We start from the raw sequence: 12449 nt of genomic DNA, 5'->3' as shown, positions 1-12449 counted from the left end.
CTCCTTGAGTTGCATCTCCTTCTCTAGCTCTGACAAACTAACATGTTGCTGCTGTTTCTCTCTGTCCCCCTCAGCAGTCATGTCAACATCCTGCATACTTCTAGAACTCGGCCCCACATCAGTTTCACCGTTTCTGTTCTTCTTTGCAGTTCTGTCCTCAGATCTTTTATGCATACTATCCTCAGCTCCAACACTTGGCCTAACCTCTATGCGTGAATTTATAATTGTGCGCAAATTGACCAGTAGTACCACCTAGCAGAGGGATCTGACTGTGCCAGGGTTGAAGGTGAGGGGGATGCAAACCGTGCGGAGGTCCCTGCTGCCGCGTGCTGCAGCCGTGGTCGAATCCAAACAGAGTACCGCTTCTAAGAAGAGGGAAGGAAGGATCAACGGCGACCTCGTATCTCACTCCTTCAGCCGGATGCCGGAATATGCGTATTGGCTTGGAAACCTGAAAGTCTGTTTGCCTGAAAGATAACAGGGAAGAAAGCGAAAGATAGTACTCCCTGAGTGTATCATTCAGAAAGAGGCTCATGATCCCTGTGTGTATTATGTTGGCCATTATCTGAAGCAAAAGTTATTGCGCTGTTAAATTCGTGTGCTCAGTAGGAACATAGCAGATGGAGGTTTGAGTTTGACTGTAGCTCATCTCGCGACGATCTTTTGCAAATCAAGCATACTGTTGCTGAACATTATCATGTCCAAATCTTCATAAGAAGCCGGTTTAATTAGGCCCTAAGCAAAAATTGTTAGGGCATTTTGCGGTGAGCGTGGATCGAACACGCGACCTTCAGATCTTCAGTCTGACGCTCTCCCAACTGAGCTATCCCCGCTGTGTGAAATTTTCATCTCAGAATAATTATAAAACTTATAGCTCCAAAAGTTTTGACAGCCGCATTACACCACTGTTTTTCTCCCGAGGAAAACAGATGCTTAACTATACTAAACGTTTTGAAGGGCCTGAAAATTGCCTTATACTCCCTCCGTTCCTAAATATTTGTCTTTCTAGATATTTCAACAAATGACTACATACGAAGCAAAATGAGTGAATCTACACTCTAAAATATGTCTACATACATCCTTATGTGGTAGTTCATTTGAAATGTCTAGAAAGACAAATATTTAGGAACGAAGGGAGTATTACCCTACCTATCGGGGTTTGGTGCAACAGTGGCGTCGGAGGACGACTATTTGTTGGCAGGGGCGAACGATGAGCGATCAAGGAGTTAGGACGAGCACACAGTAGGTTTACCGAGGTTTTGCCTTAGAAGTTGTCGGTATTATCATATTTTTACATTTACATACGTTCTTAGATCATGAAAATACCATAGAACTCCCTACTGAATGGTTACTTGGGGTTGTCAAACGTTCCCGAAACTGGAGATCATAAAGATAACTTATGTGTAGACTGAAAAAGTATGTCAAGATGCTGAGGATTAAATATATATCAAGGCATCTTACAAATTTCATGTTTACCCAATTCTAAGCCAGCCTATGTGTACAAAAGAAAGCTCCTAAATATCGATGTCGCTTCATGCTACCACCACAAGAAGAGTCGATTGCACGATGGCAACCACATAGCCCCAAGGTGTGAGTGTCTCCCAAGACCGGACACCAGGGATGACAGTGGAATATGCAAGTAAACACATACTTCCAAATCACATTTGCCAAAGAGTTTGCCCTAGCCGCCATCATGGACAAATTTCTTGTCCACTTGCCTCTGGTTGCCATCTTGGTGTTTAGAGGTGGGCGCCTTCGTTCTTGAAGACTTCGTCAACATCTAATGATAGTCGTGGTGTTTTACGAATAAATTTACTCCGGTTCTCTGTGGCAGTGTCATGGATCCACAGAGGTATCGTCCTTACGGATTCGATTTTTCAAATTTGATGAATTTATGTGCCATGTTGTTTCTGTTGGTTTGGTTCTTTTCTTGGTGTTATGGTCAAGATTTCTAGAGGATCCTCCTGACGTCCATAGCTCACAACATCCCATCTTTTTGGATGAACGGTTCAAGAGATTTAGAAAACCACTTCATCGACAATCAAGTTTGTGCTGGACGAGTCGCAATATTGCTGCTTCAATTCAACTGTAGTCTTGGTAGTTTTTTGTCTTGCAAAGATCAATACTAGAAAAAGATCTTTACAAGAGATTTTGTGGTCTCTTAGATCGTGAGTCCAAAGTAATGCATCCATAATGATTGAGTATTAATAAAGTTCGAAAAAATTGCCCCTTCCATCCCGTTTGATCGTGTGTCGGCAGCCAACCTTCGCCCTCCTCCGGTTCCTAGCAGAAGCGGCTATTGCGGAAAGCACCAGAGCTAAAAAGAAAGAGCGACCTGCAACAGTTTGATTTGGGGAAGCAACCAAGGCGTCACCGCTCTTTTGGCCGTAGGCAGCCACATCGAAATTGGTTCTGATCTCGTTTCACTTCCTGTAAGAAAAGAGAAAATGTCCTTTCTTTGGGTGGTGCTGAGTACTAAGGCCAACTCTAACTCCCGACCCACATGAATGCATATTTTATCAATTGTTTGTCCGTTTGGGTTGCCAGGAGGGTAGTGCATCCAACGGGGTGACTCATTTGGTCCACCCATTCATTTTTTACTCAAATTGTCATTCACAACCAAATAACAACTGAATGAAACATTACAAATTATTAAACAAATAGAGTCACGTAGTTTACAACGAAATAAATAAAAATCACATAGTTTACAACCAAATTAACTTAAAATTGTAATAATACTCTCTCTATAAATAATATAAGTACCTTTTAGATCACTATAATACATTGAAAGAAAAAAGTAGATACAACTATTGGTTTCTCATGTGATTCCACATATGCTCAACCAAGTCATGTCGAAGTTGAACGTGAGTTGTCACTTCAGTCTCATGCTCAACGTTTTCACCCTCGTAACCCCCCTAGTTATATATGATGTCATCACGCTCATCCTCTACGATCATGATGTGTATGATCACACAAGCAGTCTTCACATCTCACATAGTCTGGATGCTTCATGTTCTAACAGGGTGCCGAACAATAGCTCATCGAGAGGAGCACACCAAAACCACACTTCACGTCCTTCCTAACACACTCTTGTTTTGGGGAAACTTGCCTTCTTCTCTCCATTGAGAATAGATACCATCAGCTAGATATTATCCCTTTTTGTACTGGTGGTCATCGATCTTAAAGTTGACTTTTGGGGAATTATCTTTTGAAAGCCTCGCAAACCCCGAGATTGTGAGAACCTGCCATGCCAAAAAAGTGTCAAATTCATAGATGTTGTGTCGCCACAACTTAAAATATGACCGTGCAAGTTTCAACATGTCCCTTATCTTTTCCACGCCAAGCAAATAGATAGTTCTTCCACTCCCAGTTCATACAATCTATACTTCCAAGTTGTGACGCCCTCGATTCAATCGTACACTAATCATACACGCAAATGTGTACGATCAAGATCAAGGACTCACGGGAAGATATCACAACACAACTCTAGACACAAATTAAAATAATACAAACTTTATATTACAAGCCAGGGGCCTCGAGGGCTCGAATACATAAGCTCGAAAACACAAGAGTCAGCGGAAGCAACAATATCTGAGTACAGACATAAGTTAGACAAGTTTGCCTTAAGAAGGCTAGCATAAAAGCAACATCGATCGAAAAGGCAAGGCCTCCTGCCTGGGAGCCTCCTAACTACTCCTGGTCATCGACGGTCTCCGTCACGTGGTAGAAGACGCCCTTGGTGTAGTAGCCGTCGTCAGAGGTGGCATCTGGCTCCTGGACTCCACCATCTGGTTGCAACAACCAGAAAGAAGAAAGAAAGGGGGAAAAGGGGGAGCAAAGCAACCGTGAGTACTCATCCAAAGTACTCGCAAGCAAGGATCTACACTACATATGCAACATTATCAAAGGAAGGCTGTATATGTGGACTGGGCTGCAGAAATGCCAGAATAGAGAGAAGGCCTAGTCCTATCGAAGACTAGCATCTTCTGGAAACCACCATCTTGCAGCAAACAGGAGGGAGTAGAGTAGCATAAAGTAAAGTGGTAGTAGTGTTATCAACCTCGGCCAGAGATCCTTTCTCGACTCCCTGCGAGAAAGCAATCCCAGAGCCATACTATCCAATTATCACCTCATCACAATCCAATTCTCATCACAAGTATCCAGTTCTAGTTGTATCGATCGGGATACAACTCCAAGTGTCCGTTACCGTAGGACAGGCTATCGATAGATGTTTTCTTCCCTGCAGGGGTGCACCAACTTACCCACCACGCTCGATTAACTCCGGCCGGACACACTTTCCTGGGTCATGCCCGGCCTCGGCCAAACAATACGCCGCAACCCGACCTAGACTTAACAGAGAGGTCAGCACGCCGGACTAAACCTATGCCCCCAGGGGTCATGGGCCATCTCCCCGGAAACTCCTGCACGTTGCGTACGCGGCCGGTGAGCAGACCTAGCTACCTCCTTCAACAAGGCAGGCGCTTACGCAGTCCAACCCGGCGCGCGCCACTCAGTCGCTGACGTCTATTAAGCTTCGGCTGATGCATACGACGCAGAACGCCCATACTATGCCCACGTGATGGTTAGTGCTATCAGGCCAGAGGCCACTCGGATCAAATATCCAAATCGTAGTGGATTAGGAACGCGCGGTAACAAGCAGAGACTCACGAAAGATGTGACCCCGTTGCCCCGTCTCGAGGACTTGCGGCAAGGGCTAAGAATGCCCGGCCACGCCTCGTAATTATCTCACGGGCACCTTCCAGGTCAACCCGACTCCTCATCACTCGCAATTATGCTCGCGCGGGCACCCCTCAGGGCCGACCCGTCTTTAGTAACATGGTTCAGTGTAAAGTCATAGTAACCATAGTAACTGTGTGTTTAAACATCAAGGGGAAAACCCGAGGAATCACCCCCGGTGAATTCCACTCAAAGTAATCATCAAGGTGAACGTAAGAGGAATCACCCCCGAGGTTCACACTTGAGGGGTTGCACGACAGAGTCATATCGGAAGTGGTTAAGGTGGAATCACCCTCGATGACCACGACCGAATAGCTACACTACAGGGTTAACATCAGAAGTGTTGTAGAGGTCTCACCCTCGGCACTCGATAGTAACCCAGCAGTGTCGAACAACTAAGGGGAAAGTGATGTGCGGTGCCGGGGCCTGGTCTTCAATCCCGTTGATCGGGTCTTCAATGATGAAGCAGGGGCAACAAGGACAAGGTGGGGGTCACTGATGGATCACTAACCAACCTATACTAAGCAGTTTAGGATAAGCAGGTAAGGTACAGCAGTAGATACAAAAGCAGGCTATGCATCAGAATAGGAGCAAACAATAACAGTAGCAAAATCTAATGCAAGCATGACAGAATGGAATGGGCGATATCGGGATGATCAAAGGGGGGGGGGGCTTGCCTGGTTGCTCTGGCAAGGAGGGGTCATTGTCGACGACGTAGTCAATCACCGGGGCATCAGCGGCCTCAGGGTCTACCGGAGAGAAGAGGGGGAAGAAACAGTAAATACATAGCAAACAGAGGTAACACTAAGCATGATATGACGATACGTAGCGCTAAGCGTGCTCTAACGCGGTACTACACGTTGCAAACGAAGGGGGGAAACATCCGAGGGTGAATTCCCGACGTTAGGTGGATTCCGGACAAAGGAAAAGAGGGGGAAAGTTCCATGTTTAGCATGGTAGGGGCATGTGACAGATGAAGGGACCACGTATTCGGATTCGTTGGATTTTTCTGAGCAACTTACATATAGAAAACATTTTCATCCGAGTTACGGTTTATTTTCTATGAATTTTTAAAGTTTTATTAATATTCGGAAATTATTTAAATTAACAGAAAAGGAATATGATGTCAGCATGACGCCATGCTGACATCAGCAAGTCAACAGACCCGCTGACTGGTCAAACTGACCAATAGGTCCCACCAGTCAGCCTCTCTTACGTAACAGAGTTTATTTCATACTAAACTGGGGGTTATTTAGCTACTGGGCCCCACATGTCAGTGACTGGTTAGGTTAACTAATTAGTTTTATTTATAAAACCGGTTTAGTTAATCTAATTACGTGGTGGGGCCCGCACGTCAGTGTCACAGAGAAGCCCAGTCAGCATGTTGACTGGTCAAACCAGTCAACAGGGACCCGTGGGGCCCAGCGTCAGTGACTCAGGTGATGGGGCCCACGCATCCATGTTGGTGGCTGCGCCGGGGAGGGCTCCGGCGACCAAGGCGACGGCGGCGCCTCGCCGGAGTTGGCCGGAGCCGCGCTACAGGGGGCCTCCGGACCTACGGCTTGGACCTAAGGGCGCGGCCCGGCACCGCGCACACAATGGTGACGATGACTGGCGTCGGGGACGACCGGAGCATCGCCGGCGACGGAAAGGCGGCGACGAGCTTCAGGCGTGTGATGGCGAAGGCGAAGCAGCGTGCTACGGAACGAAAGGAAGGGCTGGGGAGGATCCCCGTGGTGCGGCGAGTCCAATGGGCTTGAGCCCGTGACCAAAAGGTCACCGGAGCCTCGCCGGCGGTGAGCTCCGCGGCGATGCATTCCGGAGCTCATCGGGGACGATGCTAGGAGGCACGGGAGGGAGCGTGCGCGTGCGCGTTGGGCTCTTGGGAACCCTAGGAGCACAACTGTGAGCTCAGGCGAGCGTGTCGACGGTCACAACAACGGCAACGAGCTCGTCGGCGGAGCTCGGCTCGGCCATGGCGGGTCCAGTCGTTCTGGGCGTGTACGGGAGCAAAAGAGAGGGGGGGAGGAAAAGGGGCTCACCTTGCGGCACGCACGGTGGCCCTCGGAGGCTTAGTAGCAGCAGAGACGGCGCCGGAGACGAAGAAGGGCGGCGACGACCGGAGACGTGGACGAAAGGGATCCGGCGCTTCGGTGCTCCCCAACTCCAGCTGAGGCCACCGGTCGATGGAGAGGACGACGGCAGAGCTCACCGTCAAGGTCAGCGGGCGCGGGGCCGCTGGTGGCCGCGACAACGACGGAGGGCGGCGGCGACTGTGCTTGGGCCGCGGATCTGGAGGAGAGGAGGGGCGGAGCGAGCGCGTGGGCGAGAGAAGAGAGAGAGAAAGGGGACAAGTGGGCAAGTGGGAGGCGAGGGGGCCGAGGCGTCGGGGCGGCCTTATCCCCTCCCGTCGACGGCGAGGTGGTCCGGCGGCGACGCGCGGGCGCGCGCCCTCGGTCGGTTGAACAGGGGAAGGGGGAGAGCGGCGGCCCAGGGGGGTGTGGGCCGGCCTGTTGGGCCAGCTGGCTCGGGTGGGCCGAAGCCTGAGTGAGGCAGAGGGCCTCTCTCTCCCCTCTACTTCTCCTTTTTTTTTTCTTTTTGTTGTTTTTCCTTTTCTTTCCCAGCAGCTTTTGCATTTTCTTTTAGCCACAATTGACTTTGCAAAATTATGCCACTGGCCAAAACAATTTCAAAGAATTAAAGTGCATTGCCTTAAATAGGTTGGGAGGCTTTTGGAATAGTTGCCAATTTTATAAATTAAAAAGGGCATTTAATTTATTGCTTAGGTCACTGTTTTAAGTAGTTTAGGCCACTTAAACCCTTTGCAAAAATGTTGGTTCACCACCAATATTATTTGTGGAATATTTGGCACATGATGAACATTTTGTTTTCATGTTTGAGAAATTTTGAATTCCCCTTATAATTTGAATTTGAATTTGACTTTGATTTTTCATCAAGTGATAATTAGCTCAGTAAGCATGGTGACCTGGCACCATTAACAGGGGATTACTGTAGCATGACACTGAGGGTGTTACAAATCTCCTCCACTACAAGAAATCTCGTCCCGAGATTTAAGTGGGGAAGAAAAGAGTAATTCCGGGAGAACTGACCCTTATGGGTTTAATTGTCTGGTGAACAATGGAGGTAATGTGACAGAAGTATCTCTCGAGTTGAAATTTAAGAATAACGTTGAGAGCAAAATATGAAGGTACAATAAGAAGTTTCACGCGGATGGACAATCGACCGATACCTGAACAGAGTGTGAGAAGGGGTTCAGAGCATCGGGAATAGATCATCCCTCGGGGGGGGGGGGTGGCTCGTGACATGATACGAAGCCAAATGCAAGAATGTTTCGGAATCAAAGATATACAGGAGAGTCAGGTTTCGATCGTGTGGAACTGTGGGTTATGGGCCCACCGTGTGGGTTAAAAGCAGGAAGGCGCTAAAATTTTGCACGGCCATGATAGCAAGGCAGGTCAGAGGATAGCCTGCCAATTATGTTGGCAACAGCGTTGGTACCAAGGGCGAGGGACGAAGAGAACCATTTTCCTGCTCGTAATACGAGGCGGACCAATAAGCAAAGTTCTCGTCCATCGGTGGTTACCGGAATGTCATCAACAGTAGTAACAGGGTCTTACTGACAGAGTTGTACACCGAGGTGCTTACTTAAGCAGGGATTTTGTTGAAAATATGCCCTAGAGGCAATAATAAAAGTATTATTATATTTCAATGTTCATGATAAATATCTTTTATTCATGCTATAACTGTATTATCCGGAAATCGTAATACACGTGTGAATACTTAGACCACAATATGTCCCTGGTGAGCCTCTAGTTGACCAGCTCGTTGTGATCAACAGATAGTCATGGTTTCCTGACTATGGACATTGGATGTCGTTGATAACGGGATCACATCATTAGGAGAATGATGTGATGGACAAGACCCAATCCTAAGCATAGCATAAAAGATCGTGTAGTTCGTTTTGCTAGAGCTTTGCCAGTGTCAAGTATCTCTTCCTTCGACCATGAGATCGTGTAACTCCCGGATACCGTAAGAGTGCCTTGGGTGTATCAAACGTCACAACGTAACTGGGTGACTATAAAGGTGCATTACAGGTATCTCCGAAAGTAGCTGTTGGGTTGACACGGATCGAGACTGGGATTTGTCACTCCGTATGACGGAGAGGTATCTCTGGGCCCACTCGGTAATGCATCATCATAATGAGCTCAATGTGACCAAAGTGTTGGACACGGGATCATGCATTACGGTACGAGTAAAGTGACTTGCCGGTAACAAGACTGAACAAGGTATTGGGATACCGACGATCGAGTCTCGGGCAAGTAACGTACCGATTGACAAAGGGAATTGCATACAGGGTTTGATCGAATCCTCGACATCGTGGTTCATCCGATGACAACATCGAGGAGCATGTGGGAGCCATCATGGGTATCCAGATCCCGCTATTGGTTATTGACTGAGAGCGTCTCGGTCATGTCTGCATGTCTCCCGAACCCGTAGGGTCTACACACTTAAGGTTCGGTGACGCTAGGGTTATTAGGAAGACTAGTATGTGACTACCGAATGTTGTTCGGAGTCCCGTATGGGATCCTGGACGTCACGAGGAGATCCGGAAGGGTCCGGAGGTAAAGATTTATATATGGGAAGTTGTCAAACAGACACCGGGAAGTTTCGGGGTCATACTGGTATTGTACCGGGGCCACCGGAAGGGTTCCGGGGGTCCACCGGGAGGGGCCACCCCTCCCAGGGGGCCACATGGGCTGCGTGGGGTAGGGAGCCAGCCCCTGGTGGGCTGGCCGCACCCCCTCCCTTGGGCCCATGCGCCTAGGGTTGAGGGGGGAACCCTAGAGGGGGCGCCCCCCCTTGGCTTGGGGGGCAAGCCACCCTCTCCCCTCTCCCCTAGGCCGCCGCACCCCCCCTAGATGGGTTCTAGGGGGGCGGCCCCCTTCTCCCTTCCCCCTATAAATAGAGGGGTGAGGTGAGGGCAGCCGCACCACCCTCCAAGGCGCAGCCCTCCCCTCCCCAACACCTCTCCTCCTCCGTTGTGTGCTTGGCGAAGCCCTGTCGGAGTACTGCCTCTCTACCATCACCACGCCGTCGTGCTGCCGGTGGAGCTGTCTTCCTCAACCTCTCCTTTCCCCTTGCTGGATCAAGAAGGAGGAGACGTCTCCCGTCCCGTACGTGTGTTGAACGCGGAGGTGCTGTCCGTTCAGCACTTGGTCATCGGTGATTCGAATCACGTCGAGTACGACTACATCATCACCTTGCAAGCTTCCGCACGCGATCTACAAGTGGTATGTAGATGCAAACTCTCTCCCTTGACTCGTTGCTTAGATGAACTCATAGATGGATCTTGGTGAAACCATAGGAAAATTTTTAATTTTCTGCAACGTTCCCCAACAGTGGCATCATGAGCTAGGTCTATGCGTAGTTCTCTTTGCACGAGTAGAACACAATTTTGTTGTGGGCGTGGATTTTGTCATCTTACTTGCCTCTTCTAGTCTTTTTTTGCTCAACGGTATTGTGGGATGAAGCGGCCTGGACCAACCTTACACGCACGCTTACGTGAGACCGGTTCCACCGACTGACATGCACTAGTTGCATAAGGTGGCTGGCGGGTGTCTGTCTCTCCCACTTTAGTTGGAGCGGAATCGATGAACAGGGCCCTTATGAAGGGTAAATAGAAGTTGACAAAATCACGTTGTGGTGATTCGTAGGTAAGAAAACGTTCTTGCTAGAACCCAATTGCAGCCACGTAAAAGATGCAACAACAATTAGAGGACGTCTAACTTGTTTTTGCAGCGATTGATCATGTGATGTGATATGGCCAGAAGTTGTGATGAATGATGAATTGTGATGTATGAGATCATGTTCTTTGTAATAGGATTCACGACTTGCATGTCGATGAGTATGACAACCGGCAGGAGCCATAGGAGTTGTCTTTATTTTTTTGTATGACCTGCGTGTCATTGAATAACGCCATGTAAACTACTTTACTTTATTGCTAAACGTTAGTCATAGAAGTAGAAGTAGTCGTTGGCGTGACAACTTCATGAAGACACGATGATGGAGATCATGATGATGGAGATCATGATGATGGAGATCATGGTGTCAAGCCGGTGACAAGATGATCATGGAGCCCCGAAGATGAAGATCAATGGAGCTATATGATATTGGCCATATCATGTCACAACTATATAATTGCATGTGATGTTTATTATGTTTATGCATCTTGTTTACTTAGGACGACGGTAGTAAATAAGATGATCCCTTACTAAAATTTCAAGAAGTGTTCTCCCCTAACTGTGCACCGTTGCTACAGTTCGTCGCTTCTAAGCACCACGTGATGATCGGGTGTGATGGATTCTTACGTTCACATACAACGGGTGTAAGACAGTTTTACACAGCGAAAACACTTAGGGTTAACTTGATGAGCCTAGCATGTGCAGACATGGCCTCGGAACACGGAGACCGAAAGGTCGAACACGAATCGTATGGAAGATACGATCAACATGAGAATGTTCACCGACGATGACTAGTCCGTCTCACGTGATGATCGGACATGGGCTATTCGACTCGGATCGTGTAACACTTAGATGACTAGAGGGATGTCTAATCTAAGTGGGAGTTCATAATTTGTTTAGAACTTTATTATCATGAACTTAGTCTAAAACCTTTGCAAATATGTCTTGTAGATCAATGGCCAACGCTAATGTCAACATGAACTTCAACGCGTTCCTAGAGAAAACCAAGCTGAAAGATGATGGCAGCAACTATACGGACTGGGTCCGGAACCTGAGGATCATCCTCATAGCTGCCAGGAAACAATATGTCCTAGAAGGACCGCTAGGTGACGCTCCCGTCCCAGAGAACCAAGACATTATGAATGCTTGGCAGTCTCGTGCTGATGATTACTCCCTCGTTCAGTGCGGCATGCTTTACAGCTTAGAACCGGGGCTCCAAAAGCGTTTTGAGCACCACGGAGCATATGAGATGTTTGAAGAGCTGAAACTAGTTTTTCAAGCTCATGCCCGGGTCGAGAGATATGATGTCTCCGACAAGTTCTATAGTTGTAAGATGGAGGAAAACAGTTCTGTCAGTGAGCACATCCTGAAGATGTCTGGGTTGCACAACCGTATGACCCAGCTGAACATTAACCTCCCAGATGAGGCGGTCATTGACAGAATCCTCCAGTCGCTCCCACCAAGCTACAAGAGCTTTGTGATGAACTACAACATGCAGGGGATGGAAAAGACCATTCCTGAAGTGTTTTCGATGCTGAAGTCAGCAGAGGCTGAAATCAAGAAAGAACATCAAGTGTTGATGGTCAATGAGACCACTAAGTTCAAGAAGGGCAAGGGTAAGAAGAACTTCAAGAAGGACGGCAAAGATGTTGCCACGCCTGGTAAGCCAGTTACCGGGAAGAAGTCAAAGAATGGACCCAAGCCTGAGACTGAGTGCTTTTATTGCAAGGGGAAGGGTCACTGGAAGCGGAACTGCCCCAAATACTTAGCGGATAAGAAGGCCGGCAACACCAAAGGTATATTTGATATACATGTGATTGATGTGTACCTTACCAGTACTCGTAGTAACTCCTGGGTATTTGATACCGGTGCCGTTGCTCATATTTGTAACTCACAGCAGGAGCTGCGGAATAAACGGAGACTGGCGAAGGACGAGGTGACGATGCGCGT

At 48.1% G+C, this 12449-nt stretch overlaps 1 non-coding gene across 1 annotated transcript; it reads right to left on the bottom strand.

Annotated features, from left to right (window-relative positions):
* Positions 1–760: 760 nt before the first annotated feature.
* On the bottom strand, positions 761–833 carry TRNAF-GAA (transfer RNA phenylalanine (anticodon GAA)). The gene has a single exon. It is a non-coding gene; the product is annotated as a tRNA-Phe (tRNA).
* Between the last annotated feature and the right edge of the window lie 11616 nt (positions 834–12449).

The sequence above is a fragment of the Triticum aestivum genome, chromosome 5A (genome assembly GCF_018294505.1).
Source record: "Triticum aestivum cultivar Chinese Spring chromosome 5A, IWGSC CS RefSeq v2.1, whole genome shotgun sequence".
Lineage (NCBI taxonomy): Eukaryota > Viridiplantae > Streptophyta > Magnoliopsida > Poales > Poaceae > Triticum > Triticum aestivum.
Note: the sequence above shows the minus strand (reverse complement) of the source record. Positions and strands in the feature narration are given on the sequence as shown.